Raw genomic sequence first — 16,737 nt, 5'->3', positions numbered from 1 at the left:
CAATGAAAAACTGCACACAACAAAGATAACCAATGTACAAAGGACAACAGAATGGGCAAATACAACAAAAAAATGAAAAGAAATAACGATAATAAATAAATAACAAGAACAACATGAAGTCCTTGAAAGTGAGTCCATTGGTTTCAGAATCACTTCCGTGTAGAAGTAACTGAAGTTATCCACGCTGGTTCAAGAACCGGATGGTTGAGGGATAATAACTGTTCCTGAATCTGGTAGTGTGGGATTACCAATGGCAGTCGTGAGAAGAGAGCATGACCTGTATGGTGGGGATGTTTAATGATGAAACGTCGACTGTTCATTCATTTCCATTGATGCTGCCTGATCTGCTGAGTTCCTCCAGCATTTTGAGGGTGTCGCGGTAGCGAAGCAGTTAGAGCGATGCTACACAGCTAGGGGTGTTCGAGTTCATAGTTCAATTCTGTCTGTAAGCAGTCTCTGTATCTCCTTGTGGTGGAATGCGCAGTTTCTCCGGCTGCTCAGGTGTCCAAAGGCGTACCAGGTTGGTGAATTGGTCATTGTAAATTGTCCCTTGAATAGATTAGTGTTAATCGGGGTTGTCAGGGGTTGCTGGGACGGCGCAGTTCAAAGGACCGGAAGGATACTCCACGCTGTATCACTAAATAAATAAAATAAATGTATGTTGTGGATTTCCAGCAACAGCGGACACGCTCGGATTTATGATTGACAGCGAAGCTTCAGGGGACGATCAGTCGTGATGCCATGGAGCCCACCCACTACAACTCCTCCCCTCTTAGTTCAGCATCCAATCAGATTGTGAGTGTCATAGTCCTCCCGCCTCAAGCCCCGCCCCCTCTTCCTCTCCCTACCGGTAAAAGCCGATGGATTGACGTCGCGGGCTGCCAATGACAAAGCGCAGACTTGGGCAGTGGAAGGGTACGTACACTGAGTGGGTCACGTGGCAAAGCCGGCAGCGACGCGGGACGCGGTGAGTGTGATCGGGGACGGACACCCGGGGGACCCGGAGTAGTGTGGGGGTGTGGAGGAGAGTCGGGAGTCTGGAGAGATGCTGTGCATCTTTGCATGTTGTGGGCTGGGCGGCACCGGAGAGGAGTTGCAGGGTTTGATGGTAGAACTGTGACTATGGGGGTGGGATGGTGGATCTTCAGAGACAGTGAGAGATGTTAGACTGTAAGCCGAGCAGGTCATTCGGCTCTTCGAGTCCGTTCCACACGGCATGGAACCAGGCCTTTAGGTCCAACTGGTCTATGTCGACTGAAAATTCCCATCTAAGTGAGTTACATTTGTCCTTGTTTGGCCCAGATCCCTTTAAACCTTTTTTATCCATATACCTGTCCAAGTGTCTTAAACGCTGTCAGTATACCTACGTCAATCGCTTCACCTAACAACTACAAACACGTACAAACAAGCTGGAGGAACTCAGCAGGTCGGGCAGCAACCGTGGAAACGAGCAGTCAACATTTTGGGCCGAGACCCTTCGTCTGGACTGAAGAGGGAGGGGGCAGGGGCCCTATAAAGAAGGTGGGGAAGGGTGGAAAGGAAAAGCCTGGTGGCTGTCAGGTTAAAAACCAATAAGAGGAAAGATCAAGGAGTGGGGGAGGCAGGAAAGGTGAAGAAGGAATGTAAGGTGAAAGCACTGTGTAATAGAAGGCGGCAGAATCATGAGAGATGTGATAAGCAGCTGGAGGAAGAGGCAGGGTGGGTCTCGGCCAGAAACGTTGACTGTTCGTTTCCACCGATGCTGCCCGACCTGCTGAGTGCCTCCAGCTTGTTTGTACGTGTTGCTTTGACCACAGCATCTGCAGTGTACTTTGTGTTTAGCTACATACACGGTCCTCTATGTGAAAAAAATTCTCCTTAGGTTCCTTTAATAGGAACTTATCCCCTCACACTGAAAACTTATGTCCTCCAGTTATAAGGTCAGGAAACTGAGTGGTCTTTAAGAGTATAATCAGAATCAGGTTTAATATCACAAGTATGTGTCATAAAATTTGTTATGCAGCAGTAGGCTGCAATACATAATAATAAAATTGAATTATAATGAAAAATATATGCAAAAATGTAGTGAGGTAGTGTTCAGGGGTTCAACGTCCATTCAGAAATCGGATAGCAGAGAGGGAAAAAACTGTTCCTGAATCATTGAGTGTGTGTCTTCAGGCTCCTGTCTCCCCCCCCCCCCCTCCATGGTGGTAGCAATAAGAAGAGGACATGCCTTGGGTGATGGGGGTCCTTAATGATGAATGCCGCCTTTTTGAGGCTTTGCTCCATGAAGATGTCCAGGAGGCTAGTGCCCATGATGGAGCTGACTGAATTTACAACTTCCTGCAGTTTATTTTGATTGTGTGCAACAATCTCCCCCCCCCCCCCCCCACCAGACCAGATGGTGATGCAGCCAGTAAGAATGCTCTCCACAGCACATCTGTAGAAATTTATGAGTGTCTTTGGTGACATACCAAATCTCCTCAAACTCCTAATGAAATTTATCCACTGTTGTGCTTCCTTTGTATGTTGGGCCCAGGATAGATTCTTGGATGTTGACACCCAGGAACTTCTAATTGGTCACTGTTTCCACTCTCTGAGGACTGCTGTGTGTTTTCTCGTTCTGCCTTTTCGGAAGTGCACAATCAATTCTTTGGTCTTACTGATGTTGAGTGCGAGGTTGTTGCTGCAAAACCACTCAACTAGCTGATACGCCTCGCTCCTGTACATCTTGTCAGCATTTGAAATTCTATCAATAGATGTGTCATCAGCAATTTTATACATGGCATTTGAGTGGTGCCTGGCCACACAGGCATGGGTGTAGAGAGAGTAGAGCAAGGGAATAAGCACACATCCTTGAGGTGCACCAGCACTGATTTTCAGTGAGCTGGAGACATTATTGCCAATCTGCACAGATTGTGGTCTTCTGGTGAGGAAGTCGACCATCCAATTGCAAAGGGAGGTGCAGATGCACAGTTAGGAAAAAATGCAGTCTTTTTCCCAGGGTAGGAGACTCAAGAACAAAAGGTTTTAAGGTGAGAGGGAGTGATTTAATAGGAATCTGAGGGGCAGCTTTTTCCAGTGTATTCCAAATGTCTTCTTCACCCTTCTACCTGTGACACTGCTTTCAGGAAGCTACACAATATTGACAGGATGGAGAGTTGGGCTGAGAAGTGGCAGATGGTCACCTCATTATAGGATGGATGTGGAAGCTTTAGAGAAAATGCAGAGGATATTTATCAGAATGGTGCCTGGATTTGAGAGCACATTTTAGGAAGAAAGATTGAGCAAGCTAGGGCTGATCACTTCAGAGCAGAGGGTGAGAGGTGACTTGATTAAGATATACAAGAAGATAAGGGGCAAAGATTGAGTGAACAGCTGGAGACCTTTTTCCAGGGTGGAAATGGTTAATGTGAAGGGCTGTCATTTTAAGGTGATTGGAGGAGAATATGGGGGGGGGGATGTCAGAGATAATTTTTTTTTTACACAGAGTGGTGTTGTATGGAATACCCTTCCAGGAGTGGTGGTAGAGGCAGATACATTAGGGACACTAAGGAAACTCTTAGATTGGCACATGGATGATAGCAAAATGGAGGTTTACGTGAAAGTGAAAGATTAAATTGATCTCAGAGCATGTTCAAATGTTGGTGCAACAGTGGGTCGAAGGGCCTGTACTGTGCTGTAAAGTTCTATGTTCTAAAACGTGCATGTACTCTCAGGTCTGTCCCTCTGTTCTAAAACAAACCCCTGGCCCCACTGTTCAGTGTGAAATTCCTACCCTGGTTTGACTTCCCAAAATGTGACACCTCACTTTCTTCTTAATTGACACCATTTGCCATTCCTCAGACTTCTTCTCTAGCTGATCAAGATCTCCCTGAAAATTTTGATAACTTTCTTCACTGTCCACGATACCACTTGCTTTAGTATAATTTCTTTATCATGTGTTCTTTTCCATTCTGATGGGCTGGAACACCAAATTCTACAGCAGAAAGTTGCCTTACCATTTGATCATCTTTTGGTTTTTGCAGAGTTCCTGCTTGCTTTCACTTTTCAAAGGTAGCTTCTCATTTAGTAAGGCCAGGACATCAATGGGTTGGCAGAATCCAAGTCTGACTGGGTCCATTGTTGCTGTTAAAAATTAACCAGGAAAGCGTTGTGAATAATTGGTGTAGGTAATGACTAGATTTACTGTGCCTATCCAGGCAGAATCTAACTTTTACTACTGAAGTGCTGAGGAACTTGGGAAGAATCCTCACATTGAACTGTTGGTCTCATAGAATAATAAATAATGTGGGTCGAACAGTTGTTAACAGAATTTTTGCATTGGCTATTGTCCAAAGAGAATGTAAAGTTGTTTCTGTTTTATGAATGTACAATGCTACAAAATGCTTTGTCAGCTATTGAGATATCTTCATTTCATTATTGGTGATCTCTGATTCTCAATTTTGAGATAACATTGTGAGCTACCATTAAAATTCATTTTCTAAGGTAGGCAGTAGTTACCACTTGCACACATTCCATAAAAGAGAATTCATTATAATTTGTTCATTTCTTGGATTAGCTTGTTCAGTTTAACATATCACATGAGGTACCTTGATCTAGTAACTTGATATAATTGCACATTGATTAATAGAATTGGATAATGTACTGTAAAAGCAGACCCTTCTGTCAGTGCTGTCTATGTTAGACGTCATGTCTATGCAGGTGTCCCCAGCTTTACAAATGTTCGCTTTACGCCACTTTGCTTTTACAAAAGACCTACATTAGTAACCTGTTTTTGCATTACAAAAAGGATTTTTGCTTTTACGAAAAGTTTTCCCATATAAGTGAATGGTTCTTCGCTTTATGCCATTTCAGCTTAAGAAAGGTTTCATAGGAACACTCTACCTTTGTAAAGGGGGGGGGGGGGGGGAAGACACCTGTAATACTAATCCCACTCCCTGCATTAATTACATATCCCTCTCTTCTTTGTTCATTCAATATAATTTGAACTGGGGTGGCACAGTAATGTACTACTGTCTGTAAGAAGTTTGTATGTTTTCCCTGTGACTGTGTGAGTTTCTTCCAGGTGCTCCAGTTCCCTCCCATATTCCAAAGATGTGCAGGTTTGGGTTAGTATGGGCATGCTGTGTTGGTGCCTGAAGCATAGCAACACTTGCAGGCTGCCTCCAGCACAATCCTCAGACTGCGTTGGTTGTTGATGCAAACGTTGAATTTCACAGTATGTTTCAATGTACATGTGACAAATAAAGCTATCTAATCTTTACCTTTAACATGCCATGTACTTAGTTCCTCGGCCAATACAAGGAAACATGTATCAAGCCTCTCATGGCTGAGCCTCTGCAACTGGATCCTTGAATTCCTTACTGGAAGATCACATTCTGTGCGGATTGGTAATAATATCTCCACTTCACTGATGATCAAAGCTGGTGCACCTCAAGGATGTGACAGTATCTTGGTACATGTGACAATGCTTTTCTGACCACCCTGCTTGTATCTTTGTTACCACTTTCATGGAACTATCTGCTTGTATTCCTAGGACTCTGTTTTACAACACTGTCCATCTACTGTGGATATCCTGCTCTGGTTGAACATCCCAAAATTCATCTCTTTATAATCTGTCCAGGTTGAAGTCCATTTGCCATTCCTTTGCCCACTTTCCACACTTATAACCTTTAGACAACTCTGTCCACAATGCCACCAGTTTTAGTGCCAACTGCAAACTTATTAATCATGCCAAGTACAATCAGATCCAAATCGCTAATGTAGCTGACAAACAAAAGCGGCCCTAGCACCAGTCCCTGCATACCAATGTCGTAGATCTCTGATCTGGAAACGCCCTCTTTCTCCTACCACCAAGCCACTAGTTCGAGTTAATAATATCTCCCTTGTTCCTCAATGATGGCCAGTATTTTTGTGTGCTGGTGTGGGGAAGTACTGCGGGAGTTTGTTATTCACTGGATCAGAACTATCACTTCATGAGAAGTTTTCATTAGAAAATTCAGATTTATTTACATGTTAACTTCAGAACAGTGAAATTTGTCATTTGCATCAGCAAACAATACACCTAAGGATGTGTGAGGGGCAGCCTACAAATATCGCCACACATTCTGGCGCAACAGGGCATGCCACAGTGCTCAGTAGAACAATACAGAGCAGAACATCCCAAATTACCAAGCAATAACAGCAGAACCAGCCCTGTTCCTCCCCCACCCAGGCACCCACGCACATACATATTTAGTCCTCTAATCCCAAGAAGGTTGGAAGCTGAAATTTTCAGATATCTCCAAGGCATTGTTTTTTTCCTAGATAGTGTTAAGAGTTTAATCTAGGAACTGACATAGAAGAGAATTTGATGGTAAACCATATACACAGCATGTTTGCGGAGCACATGTCACAAAGTTTCTGATTATTACCCAGGATTGAACTTGAATCTAATTCAGCAACACCAGAATTCTCCCACCTGTTTGAGTGTTTAATGGTCAGTCTTGGCCTGTTGGATTAAAGGACAATATTACTTGAAAGCTCTACTTATTCCACAAAGTTCAGGGTCAATTTATTATCACCGTCTATCATCATATTCAATCTTGAGATTCATTTTTTTGCAGGCATAATAAATCCAATAACCCTAATAGAATCACTGCACCAATAGAGCTGACAACCAGAAAAGACAACAAACAGCAAATACAGAATGAAAGGAAAAAAAAATAAACAATAAATATTGAGAACATAAGATGAAGAGTCCTTGAAAGTGACTCCATAGGCTGTGGGAGCAGTTCATTAAGGGGCAAGTGAAGTTATCCCCTTCGGTTCAAGAGCCTGTTGGTTGAGGGTAATACCAGTTCCTGAACCTGGTGGTGTGAGTCCTGGAGGTACCACCTTCCTAATGGCAGTAGCAAGAAGAAAGCATCACCTGGGTGGTGGATGTTCCTGATGTTGGATGCTGCTTTCTTATGACAATGCTCAACAATCCTGTGTTCAAAGGATTTGTTAGCTACATTTTTACACAAGGTCTTTGTGAATATTCGGCTTTTGAGAATGAAAATCAAATGTTTACTTAGTTGATTTAGGGAATCTAATTTGCTGTGGTGTTAAATATCATGAAGAAAATTGTCTGTACTAATCGGCTCAGATAAGTAGAACTATGAAACCAAATTTGCTCTCCAAGTTACCTTGGCAGAGTTGCCATTTAATAATGAAATAACTGCATTCCAACACCATAGTTCTGAGATGTTAGTTTTATCATCACCCAATTTTTCCTTCAATGGTTGTGATACTAGAAGCTGACAAAAAAAGACCACAAGAGGAGACTTGATTGTTTGGTCAAAGTAATCATTCACATTTTTTTTCTCTGAACTGTGAATTTCTTAAGAGTAAAGAAGAAAGAATCAGTGCTGCAGATGGACCAGCCAACCCAGTGTTTGGTTTTGATATTGGTATTGTAAATGTAAATTCACCGGACCAAATAACTACAGCACAAAAGATCGTTACTTATCTATGCACCAGTTTATTTCTATGAGCTCAGCCAGCGAGGGAACTTGGTCCCGGCATCAGGGGGAGAAGAGTTCTCATCCCCCTGGCAGTTCAAACAAGTTCATTGTTTGACTTCCAGAATTGTTACAATTTATAAGGCCACCAATACAAAAGAACAATCAGTTTGATAAACATTCTAGCCAATTCAATGGACTATTGATACAAAATAACAATCAGTTTGATAGATACTCCAGCCACTTTAATTATAAAAAAGGAATGTCCTACCTGGTTTGTTGGAGCCATCCCTCCGTTGATACCCCTGCCCCCCCCCCCCTTACCCCATCCATATCTATAATTTTTGTCTGGTTCTCTTTCTCTTTTGTCTCCCCCTCCCCCCACTATAATCTCCCCCAGCTCTACCTTTCTTTATCTTTTATTTCCCATAATTCTCCACCTTCCCCCTAGCCCATTTCCCTCCAGCCTATCACTTCCCAGCTCTCTACTTCATCCCCCCCCCCCCACCACTTCTTATCCCCCCTCGACTATCCCATGTTACTTCACTCCTGATGAAGGGTTTCGGTCCCAATCGTTGTCACTACCTCCTCCCATAGATGCTGTCTGGCCTGCTGAGTTCTGCCAGCATTTTGTGTTTCTATCCACCAAATTTATGCTTACTTAAGAAAGGAATGTCCCGTCTAATTTCCATCAGGTACTGCCTTTTGTCGAAACCAAAAGGTGTGAAAAATCAGGAGTCATCTTATGTGGATCTGTGTGAACTTTAACCCTTATCATGCTCCAAAGAAGCAGCTGTGACATTATTCAAACGTGCTGCAGTCACTCACAAAATACACAGGCATAGTCGGTACTTAACCCATTATTTACAGGAATCTGAGAATCCCCCAATTCCCTTAAACTTTATCAGTATTGGTTTATTCTTGTCACATGTACCAAGATACAGAGAAAGACTTGTCTTGCATAGTATTATTACAGATTAAATCATTACATAGCACATTGAGTTAGAGCTAAGTAAAGTAATAGAATACAGAATGAAGTGTAAAATTACAGAGAATGTGCAATGCAAGTGAATGATTAAGTGCAAGATCATCATGAAGTAGATTGCGAGACCAAGAGTTCATCTTACTTACAAGAGGTATGTTCAAGAGATTGATATAAGTGTGACAGAAGGTGTCCTTGAGCTTGGTGGTATATATCTTCAGGCTTTTGTATCTTCTGCCTGATGGGAGGTGGAGAAGCGAGAATGTCTGTAGTGTGTGTGTGGGGGGAGGGCTCTTTGATTATACAGTCTATTTTGCTGAGGCAGCAAGAAGTGTAGAGCTTATAAGAGTGGAGGCTGGTTTCTGTAATGTGCTGAGCTGTGTCCACAACTCTAGTTTTTTGCAGTCACATGCAGAGCAGATGCCGTACCTAGTCGTGATAATGTCTCTCCCAACACTGGCAATTACCATGTTGGCATGAATTTGTATATGTTAATATAATTGTTTCTGTTGCTATTGCTATCTCTTCAATGGCACTGAAGATAGAATTATCAGTGTAGTTTCAGTAAGGGCACTGTTTCATGCAAGATAACATATCCTCTTTAGTTTCCCCACAGAATGCTTGAGGAAGTGAAATCTTTAGCTAATTTTGGAGTTAGGGCTGGTAATCTGCTATAAATTCTCACAGAGAAAAAACTATTTGCAGAAGTTAGTTCAGCGTTATTTTATTATTTTGAATAAGTGGGTGTGAGAAACATGTTGTGACAGCTAAATTGAAGGTTTCAAGAGCCTTTGAGATGGCAAGTGAAGTTGTTGGGTTATTGAGCTCAGAGGAAGCAGAAGTCTTATTTGTGAGGTAGGTAAGTGGAACTGGACCAGCACTGGGAATGCTACAGTTAGCTGTCAGTTTGCAGGGAATCCCAACCTTTCTTATGCCATGGATCCTTACTAAACTAACTAGTCTATGAACCCCAGGTTGGGAATCCCAGGAGGGACAATTGTTCGAGCTGGAATCGTGCTTGTATGGACAACTACTGGGCGGCACTTGGAAATACTGATTTTTGATCACTTGGCTGGTTTTTGTCAGGGCATTGAGCTCAGGAGTTGTGATGTTACGTTACACTGTGCAAGATGTTTGTGAGGCTGCTTCCTGGAGAGGCAGCTCCTTAGAGACTAGAACTGAAGTTCGATTACCTTTGCCTTGTTAGGGAAAGTGAAGAGGTACAAAGAAGCTACAAGGAGGTAGTCATCCCAAGGCTACAGGAGGCAGATAAATGGGTGACTGTCAGGAGAGGAAAGGGAGAATGTCAAATAGTGGAAAGCACCCCTGTGGCCATCCCCCTCAACAATAAGTACTCCATTTTGAGTATTATTCACGGGGGTGGGGAGGGTCCTATCTGGCAGAAGCAACAGCAGCCATGCCTCTGCCACTGACTCTGGCCCTGTGGCTCAAAAGGGTAGGGAACGGAAGATGATGGCAGCAGTAATAGGGGACTCTGTAGTTAGTGGACAGATAGGCGATTCTGTGGATGCAAAAAAGAAACACGAATTGTAGTTTGCCTCCTAGGTGCCAGGGTCTGCGATGTTTCTGAACACATCTACAATATCCTGAAAAGCAGCCAGAAGTCGTTGGTAACAGTTCGTACCACAACATAGATATAAAAAGGGAGGGGGTCCTGAAGGAAGGAAGCTGAGAAGCAGGACCTCAAGTGTAGTAATCTTGGGATTGCTGCCCGTGCCACGTGACAGTGATGATAGGAATAGAATGAGGTGGCAGATATATGTGTGGCTGCATAATTAGAGCAGGGGCAGGGATTCAGAATTTAGGATAATTGGGTTGCCTTCTGGAGCAGGTGTGGCCTTTACAAGAGGGATGGGTTGCACTTGAATCCGAAGGGGACCAATAATCTTACCAGAGCTATTGGGAGTACTTTAGACTATGGCATAAGAAATAAGAGCAGAAGTAGGCCATCTGGCCCATCGAACCTGCTCCACCGTTCTGACCATGGACTCATCTCCACCTACTTGCCTTTTCCCCATAACCCTTAATTCTCCTGCTATGCAAAAGTCTATCCAACCTTGTCTTAAATATATTTACTGAGATATATTTCAGGGGGATGAGAACCAGTGTGATGAGGATGAGCCACCAGGTTTACAAGTAAAGGGAAAATTTGCCTAGCAAGTCTGTTAGTGTTCTTTGAGGAAGTAGCAAGCAGGATGGACAAAAGAGAGGCAGTGGATGTCATTCATTTGGATATTCAGAAGGCATCTGATAAAGTGCCACACATGAGGCTGCTTAACAAGATAAAATCCTATGGTGTTACAAGAGTGATACTGGCATGGATAGAGGAATTGCTCACAGGCAGGAGGCAGCGAGTGGGAATAAAGGGGGCCTTTTCTTGTCAGCAGCCAGTGACTAGTGGTGTTCCTCAGGGGTCAGTATTGGGACCGCTACATTTCACATTGTTTGTCAGTGATTTGGATAATGAAATTGATGGTTTGTGGCAAAACTGCAGATGATACAGGAGGAGGGGTAGGTAGTGCTGAGGAAGCAATGTGATTGAAGCAGGACTTAGACAAATTGGAAGAATGGGCGAAAAGAAGTGGCAGATGGAATACAGTGCAAACACGAGGAAATCTGCAGGTGCTGGAGATTCAAACAACACAAAATGCTGGTGTGTGTTGTTAGATGGAATACAGTGTTGGGAAATGTATGATAATGCATTTAGGTATAAGCAACAATAGTGCAGACTGTTATCTAAAAGGGGAGAAGGTTAAATCATCAGAGGTGCAGGGGTACTTAGTCCTTATGCAAAACTCCCAGAAGGTTAATTTACAGGTTGAGTCTGTGGTAAAGAAGGCAAATGCATTTATTCGTGGGGAATAGAATATAAAAGCAAGGAGATAATGCAGAAGCTTTACATGACACTTGTCAGGCCACATTTGGAGTATTGTCAACGGTCTTGGGTCCCATATCTCTGAAAGAATGTGTTTTCATTGGTACGAGTCCAGAGGAGGTTTACAAGGATGATTTTGGGAATGGATCCGTTAACATATGAGAAGTGTTTGGCAGTTTTGAGACTGTACTTACTGGAATTCAGAAGAATGCGGGGAAGGATCTCATTGAAACCTACTGAATGTTGAAAGGACTAGATAAGGTGGATTGGAGAGGATGTTTCCCATTGTGGGAGTATACAGAACTAGAGTGAACAGCCTCAAAATTGAGTTGTAACATTTTAGATGGAGGTATGGAGGAATTTTTTTCAGCCAGAGTGGTGAATCTGTGGAATGCTCAGCTACAGTCTGCAGTGGAAGCCAAGTCCATGGATATATTTAAGGTGGAAGTCAATGAGTATCCTTAAGGTGGAGCTTGATAGTTTCCTGATCAGTCAGGGCATCAAAGTATATGGCAAAAAAAGCAGGTGTATGGGGTTGAGTGGGATCTGGGATCACCCATGATGGAATGACAGACAGACTCAATGGGCTGAGTGGCCTCATCTGCTGCTATGTCTTATGGAGTATTGTCTTGAGTTTTACTCTCCATGCTGTGGGAAAGATGTCATTAAACTGGAAAGAGTGCAAAAAAGATTTATGAGGATGATTCCGGGACTCAAGGGACTGAGTTATAGGGACAATTGTACAGTCTATAATTTTATTCATTGCAAGAATGAGGAGTGATTTCATTGTAAATTTTATTATTAAAATACATATATGTGACCTTGTGGAAGTGTACAAAATCACTAGGGGCATAGAGAGAGTGAATTAGCCCAGTCTTTACCGAGGGTTGGGGAATCATGAACGAGAAGACATAGGTTTAAGGTGGGAGGGTGAAGATTTAGAAAGGGGCAACTTTTTCTACCCAAAGAGTGGTCAGTACATGGAACGAGCTACCAGAGGAAGTGGTTAAGGCAGATATAAATGATAAGATTTAACGTACATGGGTGGCAAAAGTTTAGAGGGACACGATCAAACACGGACAAATGAGACTAACTTAGATTGGAATCATGGTCGGCACAGACGAGTTGGGCTGAAAGGCCTGTTTCCATGTTGTATGACTCTGTAGTTGGAATATAGAACATAGCACATGAATAGGCCCTTTGCCCGCAATGTTGTGCCAAACCAGTGGAAAGGATAGTGAATTTTTTCTGTCTAAGCATGCACAAAGTTTTGTTTGCTCCCTGACTAGTTTCAATAGAGGTGGGAAATTAATGCTGCATATTGGAATTGTTATGTAAGATCAAGCGTTATTTGGGATTTCCTCGACTTAGTTCAGCAAGGAGATATGACCAGATTTGTATCCCATTAGATTGAGCTAGATTGCAACCTGATGAGCGATTAAAGAGAGGGTTCTCCACTAACTCCCTGTATTACTCCTACATCTCTCAATGTGTTAATATTTTATAATGAGTTCTGCAGATGATGGTAAAGCACACAGTTGGGTCATGTACAGATGGATTGCTGTTTAGTTGTATATGGTCAAGATACCTGGTGATCAGATGAGATAATGTATAGGATCCACCTAAAGGCAAAGATTCACACTAACACTAGAAGTGGAATATTGTGTCAGACCAGAAATTAATCTTCATTTTTCCAGTTGTATGGCTGTGGTGATAAATTAATTAAAATGTTACTTCAGCCTACTTTAAATAGTTTCTTATAGGCATTCCCATTGTTTTATGATTGTAACTTTACAATCAGTGCGGTGATTCAAATGGAACACAGCAGAAGAACAACCCCTTCGGCCCACTGTGTCTGTGCCAAACGCAATGACAAATTATATCCTTACTGCCTCCATATGGGTCATACTCCTCCATTCCCTGCATGTTCAAGTTTTTATTTATTTTGGAGATATGCATGGTAACTGTCCCTTCCAACCCAACGAGACAACGCCACCAATTGCACCCAATTAATGTGCTAACCTATATGGCTGTGGAATGTAGGTGTAAACCAAAGCACCTGGAGGAAACCCATTCGGTTACAGGGAGAGCATACAGACTCCTTACAGAGAGCAGTGGAACTGAACCTTGGCCATAAGCAATGTGGTAGCGTTATGCTAATTGCTATGATACTGTGCCCCATGTGTCTAACTGAAAGTCTCTTAAGTGCCACTATTGTATCACAAAGTTCAAAGTAAATTTATTAGCAGAGTGCATTTATTTCACCTTGTACTACCTTGGCATTCATGTTCTTGCAGGCATTCACAGTAGAACAGAGTCTTCACTGCCATGTCTGCCTCCACCACCACTCCTGGCTGTGCATTTCAGACACACATACCACTCTATGTAACAAAAAAATTGCCCTGCACATCTTCTAAATTTCCCCTCTCACCTTAAATGTATGTTCTCTAATAATCTTTGCATTTCCACCCTTGGGGAATAGAGACCAGCTGTTGACTCTGCTTCTTATAATCTTCTATCAGGTCTCCCGCTCAGCATCCACCGCTCCAGAGAAAACCACCCACGTTTGCCCAGTTGCTCTTTATAGCTCGTCCTCTAATCCAGGCAGCCTCCTGGTGAATCTCCTCTGCACCCTCTCCAAAGCCTTGTTGTCCAGGATCTTCAGGAGTAATTGGTCCTTGTGAGGAAATGTTGATTGGGTTGGCTGCTTTTTTGCAGGCTGTCCCCAGCACAGAAGGCATAGGAGCAGAGTTAGAACAATCAGCCCATTGAGTCTGCTGCATCATTCCATCATGACGGATTTATAATCAAAAACCTATCAACCTCCTTTTTAAATATATGTTTTGCCACGGGTGATGCTTTGTTCTGTATTCTTTGATCTAACAGTGCAAAGTGACCTTCTCCACAAGGGCTGGAGAGGATTATAGCCCAGCTTACCCTTGATGACTGCAATTGAAAATGTGTACAAAATACTGGTCTTGTCAGTCAATGTGAATTTTTTTAATTACATGGAGGGATTAATATAAACAATTCCTATCACACGCGCACACAGAAGCTACCTTACCCTCTGAGTTCCTCCAGCAGATTGAATGTTGCTTCAGATTCCAGCATCTGCTGCCTCCTGTGTCTCTGCTTGTCCTTTCAGTCAAGAGGAAATACGACATAACAGCTGCGAAGTGGGAAGCTTGTGGGTTTATCTTGTTCCTCGTTTTCCACATTTTGAGGTTTAAAATTCTCTGTAAAGTTACCACACCATTTTACTGGAAGTAGAATTAGATTCTGACCTATTGCTTGTTCTTTCGCAGTACTTTCAAAAGACCACACAGTGGTCGCCAGAGTTGAATATAGAATAGGAACAGCAAACACAAATTTGGACAGAAAGGCAAAGAACAGGATGTTTTTGTACACCGTAAAAACTTGTGTTTAGCTTCCTTGTTCAGGCTTGGGAGGACTGTTGGTGGTGTTGTGTTGCTTTCAGTCTGCCACCTGGGCTGTGGAATCCAAACCTAGATCAGTGCATCCTTAAATATTTCCCATGCATTATTGTGGATCCTTTAGTTGCTCATCTTCACTCTATTCCACCCCCCCCCCCCCCATCTATCTGTAGAGCACTTTGTGTATATTTGTGTATACTTTGTGTATATTAATGTTTCCAGCAACCCCTCACTGACTCCTCTGACCCAAGGAGATCTGCTGCTTTGGTCCATGCTGTTGCAATGGTTAAGTCGCTGAATCAGTAACTTTGACCGAGTTCACATTCCACCTAGCAGTTGTTGGATTATCAGGGCAGTCTTCCATGGATTGCCTTGCCTTATTATTGTAAAATAAACCTACTAATGTTTAATAGAGAAGGAATTCTGGTGTCATTGCACTTGCTGTTCATAGTAGTATGGTTTACTTTTCAAAGGCCCTGAATCACCATGGAAGGTTTGGGGTCAGGAAACTGCACACCCTCCTCCCTCGTCCAGGTTTGCATTTGGGGTGTCTAATGGCTGACTTCCTGATGATGGAGATTGAGGGCTGACTTGATGGAGGTATATAAGATTATGAGGGTGTAGACAGGGTGAAAGCACAAGGTCTTTCCCAGGGAAGGAGTGCTAACAATACGAGGGTGTAGGTTTAAGATCAGAAGCAAGAGATTTAGAAGGGAACTTAGGGGTAGCTCTTTTTCACAAAGAAGGTGGTGCGTATTTGGACTAAGTTGCCAAAAAATGGTGATTGAAGCAGTTGTATCAGCCACATTTAAAAGCCATCTAGATAAGTGCATGTATAGGAGAGGCTTAGAGGGCTATGGACCAAATACAGGCAAGATGGGACTCGCTTGCTCGGCATGGATCAATTGGGTTAAGACCATAAGACAAAGGAACAGAATTAGGCCATTCAGCCTTTTGAGTCTGCTCCGCCATTCCATCACGGCTGATCCCAGATCCCAATCAACCCCATACACCTGCCTTCTGCCATAACCTTTGATGACCTGACCAATCAGGAAGCTATCAATTTTCACTTGAAATATACCCACGGAATTGGCCTCCACAGCCATCTGTGCTAGAGTATTCCGCAGATTCACTACACTCTGGTTTAAAAAAGTTCCTCCTTACCTCCATTCTAAAGGGTCACCCCTCAATTTTGAGACTGTGCCTTCTAGTTCTGGACACCCCCACCACAGAAAGCATCCTTTCTGCATCCACCTTATCCAGTCCGTTCAACATTAGGTAGGTTTCAATGAGATCCTTTCCCGCATTCTAAGTTCCAGGGAGCACAGGCCCAAAGCTACCAAATGCTCTGCATATGTCAACCCCTTCATTCCTGGAATCATCCTCGGGAACCTCCTTTGGACTCTCTCCAATGACACTGCATGTTTTCTGAAAAGTGGGGCCCAAAACTGTTGACAATACATCAAATAGCGGCCTGACTAGTGTCTTATAAAGCCTCAGCATCATCTCCTTGTTTTTATATTCTATTCCCCTTGAAATGAATGCTAACATTGCATTGGCCTTCTTTACCATAAACTTAACCTGTAAACTAACCTTCTGGGAGGCTTCCACGAAGTCTCCTAAGTCCTTTTGCACCTCTGATGTTTGAATTTTCTCCCCATTTAGATTATAGTCTGCACTTTTGTTCCTTTTACCAAAATGTATTATCATACATTTCCCAACACTGTATTCCATCTGCCACTGTTTTGCCCATTCTTACAATTTATCTTAAGTTCTTCTGCAATCGTATTGCTTCCTCAGCACTACCCCTACCCCATCCCCATCTTTATATCATCTGCAAACTTTGCCACAAAGCTATCAATTCCATGATGTAAATTATTGACAAACAATATGAAAACTACGTAGTGATCCCGATACTGTCCCCTGAGGAACACCACTAGTCACTGGCAGCCAATCATA

General features: G+C 42.9%; 1 protein-coding gene across 3 annotated transcripts in view; it reads left to right on the top strand.

Moving 5' to 3' along the window:
• The first annotated feature begins 877 nt into the window (after positions 1 to 877).
• cln8 (CLN8 transmembrane ER and ERGIC protein) overlaps positions 878 to 16,737 on the top strand; it is a 39,724-nt gene continuing 23,864 nt past the window's right edge. Inside the window, exon 1 of one of the 3 annotated variants that reach the window (XM_073056772.1) lies at positions 878 to 915. The gene's annotated coding sequence lies outside the window, so the exon portion shown is untranslated. Of the gene's footprint in view, positions 968 to 1,175; positions 1,273 to 16,737 lie in introns of those variants that run through there. The other 2 variants (XM_073056770.1, XM_073056773.1) reach the window with 2 other exon arrangements.

This window comes from Hemitrygon akajei, chromosome 9, assembly GCF_048418815.1.
Source record: "Hemitrygon akajei chromosome 9, sHemAka1.3, whole genome shotgun sequence".
Lineage (NCBI taxonomy): Eukaryota > Metazoa > Chordata > Chondrichthyes > Myliobatiformes > Dasyatidae > Hemitrygon > Hemitrygon akajei.
This window is presented reverse-complemented; position numbering and strand designations above follow the sequence as displayed.